At 31.3% G+C, this 7,416-nt stretch overlaps 1 protein-coding gene across 3 annotated transcripts in view; it reads right to left on the reverse strand.

Moving 5' to 3' along the window:
* The window catches only part of PH4alphaEFB (prolyl 4-hydroxylase subunit alpha-1), a 173,887-nt gene extending 169,323 nt beyond the window's left edge, over positions 1-4,564 (reverse strand). The window contains exons 1-2 of one of the 3 annotated variants that reach the window (XM_075292743.1): positions 4,313-4,564; positions 3,687-3,893 (exon numbers count right to left, since the gene is read on the reverse strand). The gene's annotated coding sequence lies outside the window, so the exon portion shown is untranslated. Of the gene's footprint in view, positions 1-3,686 lie in introns of all 3 variants that reach the window. The other 2 variants (XM_075292742.1, XM_075292744.1) reach the window with 2 other exon arrangements.
* Positions 4,565-7,416: the final 2,852 nt, after the last annotated feature.

Consider the following 7,416-nt stretch of genomic DNA (forward strand, 5'->3'; position numbering starts at 1 on the left):
AATATTTTTTCAGTGCACGCAACAGCCTGCAATAATGGCGCTATCGTCCTGAAATTTAGCAGAGATTCGACAGTTATTACGCTGAGGAAATTATGCCACTTTTTTGCAGATTTCAGCAGGATAACGACCCGAAACACTCATCAAAGTTGGTGAGTGAATGGTTTTGGGATCATAATTCGAACATTGTTGATTGGTCAAGACAGTCCACCGACCTCAATCCCATTGAAAAGCTTTGGGGTGTAAGAGACAACTCTCTAAGCTCCACTACGGCTACAAAAAAAAACAATTGTGGGAGAATATTCAAAAAGTATGGTATAATATACAGGTAGAGATTTGCCGTAAGTTAATTTCATTCAAGTCTAAAATAATTGAAGCTATCCTTAAAAATCTAGGTGAATCTATCCTTAAAAATCGGTTCAGATTTAGATATAGCTCCCATATATATGTATCGCCCGATTTTGCCACATTTGGCCGTAAAACCTTTATTTATCAACCGATCGTACTCAAATTTGGCTAAATGTAATCTTCTATAGGTCTAACTGTATGGGCGAAATTTCATCGAAATCGGTTCAGATTTAGATATAGCTCCTATATATATATGTATCGCCCGATGTAGCCAAATTTGGTCGTAAAGCCCTTATTTATCAACCGATCGTACCCATAAGTTGGCTAAATGTAATCTTCTATAGGTCTAACTGTATGTGCAAAATTTCATCGAAATCGGTTCAGATTTAGATATAGCTCCCATATATATGTATCGCCCGATTTTGAAAAATTTGGATTTATTACCCACAACTAATTGACCGATTTCTTCTTATTTTTATAATGGACTAATATTAGTGGCATACTAATTCTTTAGGTGCAAAATAAACTATAGCTCCTAATATCATACATTTGCTCAGATTGTAATAAGACTCCCATAAACATGTACCCTCCCCCCCCCCCCTTTATGTTCTTAAATATGGAAATCTCCAATATCCAATATATGAGGCCATATATTAACACCACATACCAAATTTCAACCGAATCGGTTGAATTTTGCTCTTCCACGAGGCTCCGGAGGTCAAATCTGGGGATCAGTTTATATGGGGGCTATATATAATTATAAACCGATGTGGACCAATTTTTGCATGGTTGTTAGAGGCCATATACTAACACCATGTACCAAATTTCAGCCGGATCAGATGAAATTTGCTTCTCTTAGAGGCCTCGCAACCAAATCGGGGGATCGGTTTATATGGGGGCTATATATAATTATAAACCGATGTGGACCAATTTTTGCATGGTTGTTAGAGACCATATACTAACACCATGTACCAAATTTTAGCCGGATCGGATGAAATTTGCTTCTCTTAGAGGCCTCGCAACCAAATCGGGGGATCGGTTTATATGGGGGCTATATATAATTATTGACCGATGTGGACCAATTTTTGCATGGTTATTAGAGACCATATACCAACACCATGTACCATGCCGGATCGGATGAAATTTGCTTCTCTTAGAGTCCTCGCAAGCCAAATTTTGGGGGTGCGTTTATATGGGGGCTATACGTAAAAGTGGACCGATATGGCCCATTTGCAATACCATCCGACGTACATCAATAACAACTACTTGTGCCAAGTTTCAAGTCGATAGCTTGTTTCGTTCGGAAGTTAGCGTGATTTCAACAGACGGACGGACGGACGGACATGCTCAGATCGACTCAGAATTTCACCACGACCCAGAATATATATACTTTATGGGGTCTTAGAGCAATATTTCGATATGTTACAAACGGAATGACAAAGTTAATATACCTCCCATCCTATGGTGGAGGGTATAAAAAGCCACGTTAAAAAAAAAATAAGAAATGTTTTTTTTTCACTAAGGAGAATGTTCCATATTTTAAAGAGATACGTAGGGACGGAAGTTTCCACGATTCGTGCCCTAAATTTAATAAAAACAAATTTTGAGCAAATATTATAAATTTTCTTTTCGTTAAAGATCGTTATTTTAAAGAAAAATGTCTTTAATATTGTGTAAATTGTGTGTTCTAAAATTTACGATGCATAATCCTTCATATTGAACCCTCATAAAAAATCGCTTCTGTAACATTTATATGTTTGATCTCTTCCAATATATAATATGTTTGAAAGCATATTGGTCTAAACAATATATGTTTGGGTAGTCTAAGTTCCAAACATTTTGTATTTTTGCATCCAAATTCAATAATGTTGTCTTCTAAAAAACAATATGTTATTATGTGAACATATAATATGTTTGGAAGCATTTTGCACCCAAAAATATTATATGCTTAAAAAAATTCTCCCAAACAATATTGTACTCAAAATTTTATTTATTTATTTATATATTTAGAATCATAATGAATTATGAAAATAAACAGGTAATATAGGTGCTAACAACATAGGTTTTCGACCTGAATGCTCAAAATTTTGTTTCTGCCTAATTGTATATTCCCCCACATCTTTCTCACTTCCACGAGATTTTTTAGTTCTTAGCACCTTTCTCTGTAATACAAACATTGTAGAAGAAATTATTCAATTTTATGATTTTTATTTTATTTTAATTTTACCTTTTGCCGGACGGGGATTCGAACAGCGGACCACACAGTTTGTAAGGATCAAAGAAGTAGCTGATCAATTGCCCAAGGAAAAATAAAATGTTAATTTTGTAATAACAAGCAACAACCACCAACTTAATTCAATATCGCTCCCTGTTAAATAGCGCTCCAAGCTACCAAACACATAAATGTTTATAGGCTATTTCTAAATTAATATATGTTTGCATCCAAGCATATTATATTTACAAACATTTTATGTCCCAAACATAATATGTTCTAACATATTACAATATATGTCCCAAACATGTTATGCTAGTTTATGAACATTATATGCTTGCACTCAAAAATATTGTGTTTAAAAATTTGTGTTCCAAACATATAATGTTTATAGCCAAACATATGAAAAACAGTCTTTTTCATCCGTGTGGGTCAATATTTTTTTTTTTTTTTTTTTTTGTAAGTGTAAGTGTAGATATATTAACTGACATTATTATTTTTTGAATGTATTAAGAAACATGCAGCATCATCTGTTGGCCATGGAACAAATTAGCTGATAAGAAATCTTATTCTATTACAACCAAATGGTATGGCACAAAACATTCATAAATGAAAACCCTCCCCCTCGTAAAAAGCTAATGAATATGACGTGTCCATTAAATGGTCAACGTGGACAACACACAAAGATTTCATGTACAACATATGGTTGAAACATCAAAAATAATCTTGCGATTGCTTGAAATTACTCTCGATGTTGTTTGTAGCAAACATAAATTCAATTCCAGAATATTCGTTGGATTAGGAAATGGCTTTGTTTCTGTAGATGACCCGGTTTCCGACGCAGACTCCAAGAATACACATTCATAAGTTTATGAATGAATGAGAATGCTAGCTAGTATGCATTGGAAGGGATTTGAAGATTAAAAGACTGCCCGGTTCAAAACGCACAGCAGATAAGGAAAGACGATTATGATAACAAACTAACAAAAACAACAAGAAACAATGCGCACATACAGTGGCACTGTTTCTTATCGTCATCATGAAAAATCCACAAAATATAAGAAAATAAAAATTATGGAATTTCTACACACATTGAATTCTCTAGAATTTTACAATTGAAAGCACTTACCCGTTCGATGTTTTAGTAATTGCCACCACTCCAAAGAGTTGGATTTCAATGTAAACTATGTCTGTTTTTGGTTTCTAAGGATTCTTATTGGTTTTGTCTTGCACTTTTTTTCACCTTTTGTTTTTATCTTGATATTCTTTTTTCGCTGCTTTACATCACACAACAAAACAGAGTATCTTTGGTGGTCTGGCCTAAGAACTAAACGAGCTACAATAACGACGGACACAACGAAAGTGAGTTAATACAGGAAATTTCAAATCACACACACCCACCCGTAGACACAATAAAAAATATGTAACAACAAAACAAACAAAAACAATGCTTGGAAATGTAATTGATGGCTGTAGGTGCGAGATGTACGGTAATGGTAAATAACGGCGGCCGGAAAACTAACACAAATTAAACCGTTTCACACTGTGTAGTATACACGCATAGAGAGCTCGTTGTTTAAATCAAAATGAAACGCCTCCGCCCCGATATGAAATCTCAACGCTCACTCCTCGCCGTGAATACACCACACACCTAAAGAATTTATTTTTTTTAATTTTGCCACCACACCTCGTTAATGAAGGAAATGACGAACGAAAAATATTTGTTCGTTGGGTCGTTCGATTGCACTCACTCACACTTTTCACAACAACAAAATTAAGACTCTTTTTGGCTTTATGGAATTTTTCTTGATTTTTAACTAATCAAATTTCCGATTTATGTGATTTTTTCTCTTATCTATTTGACAATAAAATTCTTCTTTTCTTCTAGAGAATGTCCTTTTTATTTATTATTGTTTGTTGTATCTTTATTTGTCTCACACCCTTCCCGTAGGAAAACTGTTGGCATAAACACACGAAAGAGAAAAACAACTGCGTCCGCGCGTTCGAATGTCATGAATACACTGATGTTATGCCGTTACCAGCATTGTGTATATAAATGATTTGCTCACAGTCAATGTACAGTGGTTTCAGTTCGAGTAAATTTAGTGTTTTCATAACATATTGTTGAGTGTGTAATAAAAGCAAGGGGAGAAAATAAATAATTTGAATTGAAACCATATTTTATTGGCACTGCTTTTAAGCCCGGGGATGGAAAATACAATTTTTATGAAAGTACAAAAAAAGTTTTTTTTGAGCCTAAAAGTACTGTTCACTAAATTTCAACAAAAATTCCATTGGAAGATTATTGTCAAGAGCTCCTTTAGACCGAATTTTAAAGAAAATAAAATTTTGTTTTTCAACTCCTCAATTTTAATTTTTTTTAGTTGTAATACTACGGATATTGTAATCAGGGTTGTCACAGTAGGTGTAGAATTCTACTGTTTGGTAGAATGCGCATTGGGCCAAATGACCGAAATCTCGCGCATAAAATCAATTTTTTAACTTGTGAAAATTAAATATTTGGTGCTACGAAAAAGCTGACAACACATTACCAAACACAAATCCAAAATGGTAAAACAATATGGCAACCCGTTTGGCCGTTTCAGGCCGACGAAGTGGCAACTCTTTGTTATTGATTTTTTTCTTGAATTCATAGTTTAGCAAGTTGCTTTAGAGATTTTGCTGGTAAAAAAAGTTTTTAAAGTTATAAACTTAATTTAGAATGTAAAATTTAAGTCAAGGTATGTACTTTTAGTAAAAATTAACAGCGATTGTAAATATCGTGTGATTGTTTGAGAAAAATGTGTGACAAAAAACATAGTTTTTCTTTGTTTAATTTAATGTATGTCCCATGTTGTCTGGAGTAGAACTTACTATATTGGAATGTATTGGTAGAGTTTTATACTGCCTTAGAAAGGCCAAGATGTTGTCTTTCTTGCAAACATAAAATTGTCTGCTTATAAGTGCTAATGAAGGTACCCTATTATAATTATTGGTGTTACAATCAAAGCGCAGAAATTATAAATATTGGATAAAAACAAATCCCAGTGCTGTAATAATAATGCAAAAACATTAAAAAGAGAGAAGTCTACCATGATAACTGTAGAAATTATGGTATTAAAAATTTTTAGCTAAAATGAGGGAGTAAGAGGTTGAATTGAACTAAAATTGCTGAGATTATATACACTTTAAGGTAGTGCTCAAGATGGAGTAACAGTGATAAAAAGTATTATGATAAAAGTGGTTGAGACACATCCTCCATTAGAAAGTGGGCGTGGAAGTGGGCGGATCGGTCCGAAATGTTGATCATACTTTATTCTTATCCCCAGAGGTACATATACAAAATTTCAGAGCTCTATGCACTTCCTTAGGGTTGAAATACGTCCTTCATTTGAAAGTGGGCGTGGCAATAGGCGGATCGGTCCAAATTTTGTATCATACTTTATTCTCATCTCCTGTGGTACATGTACAAAATTTCAGAGCTCTAGGCGCTTCCTTTGGGTTGAAATAGGCATTCATTTGAAAGTGGGCGTTGTAGTGGGCGGATCGGTCCAAAAATATCATACTTTATTCTCATCCCCAGTGGTATATATACAAAATTTCAGAGCTCTGGGTGCTTCCGTTGATTTAATGCGTCAAAAACCTGTCATTTGCCCCACTGTGGAATGGTAGAATTCATGATACTTCATAAATTTTCTGTAGATAAATAAAAACAAATTTTTTGACAAAATTTTATATAGAAATAGAATTTTGAGAAAATTGTCTATAGAAATAAAATTATTAACAAAATTTCTATAGAAATAAAATTATTAAAAAATTGCCCATAGAATTAAAATTATTGAAAAATTTTCTATTGAAATAAAATTTTGACAAAAATTTCTATAAAAATACAATTTTGACAAAATTTTCCAACAAAAATAAAAGTTTGACAAAATATTCTACCGAAATAAAATTTTGACAATGTTTTCTGTCTCAATAAAACTTTGACAAAGTTTTCTATAGAAATACAATAATTAACAAAATTTCTATAGAAATTAAATTATTAAAAAATTGTCAATTTTGACAAAATTTTCTAAAGAAATAAAATTTTAACAACATTTTTTATAGAAATAAAATTTTAACAAAATTTTCTATAGAAAAAAAATTTTGACAAAATTTTCTATAGAAATAAAATGTTGACAAAGTATTCTATAGAAATAAAATTTTGACAAAAGTTTCTACAGAAATAAAATTATTAACAAAATTTCTATAGAAATAAAATTATTAAAAAATTTTCCATAGAAATAAAATGTTGACAAAATATTCTATAGAAATAAAATTTTGACAAAATTTTCTAATGAAATAAAATTGTAAGATTATTGTCAAGAGCTCCTCTAGACTGAATTTTAAAGAAAATAAAATTTTAACAAAATTTTCTACAGAAATAAAATTTTGACAAAATTTTTTATAGAAATGAAATTTTGACAAAATTTCCTATAGAAATAAAATTTTGCAAAAATTTTCTATAGAAATAAAATTTCAACAAAATTTTCTATAGAAATAAAATTTTGGCGTAATTTTCTATAGAAATAAAATGTTGAAAAATATTCTATAGAAATAAAATTTTGACAAAATTTTTTATAGAAATGAAATTCTGACAATTTTTTTTATAGAAATTAAATTCTGACAAAATTTTCTATAGAAATAAAATTTTGACAAAATTTTCTATAGAAATAAAATATTGCAAAAATTTTCTATAGAAATAAAATGTTGACAAAATATTGTATAGAAATAAAATTTTGACAAAATATTGTATAGAAATAAAATTTTGACAATGTTTTCTTATTAAATAAAATTTTGACAAAATTTTCTATAGAAAT

The sequence above is a fragment of the Haematobia irritans genome, chromosome 1 (genome assembly GCF_050003625.1).
Source record: "Haematobia irritans isolate KBUSLIRL chromosome 1, ASM5000362v1, whole genome shotgun sequence".
Classification (NCBI taxonomy): Eukaryota; Metazoa; Arthropoda; class Insecta; order Diptera; family Muscidae; genus Haematobia; species Haematobia irritans.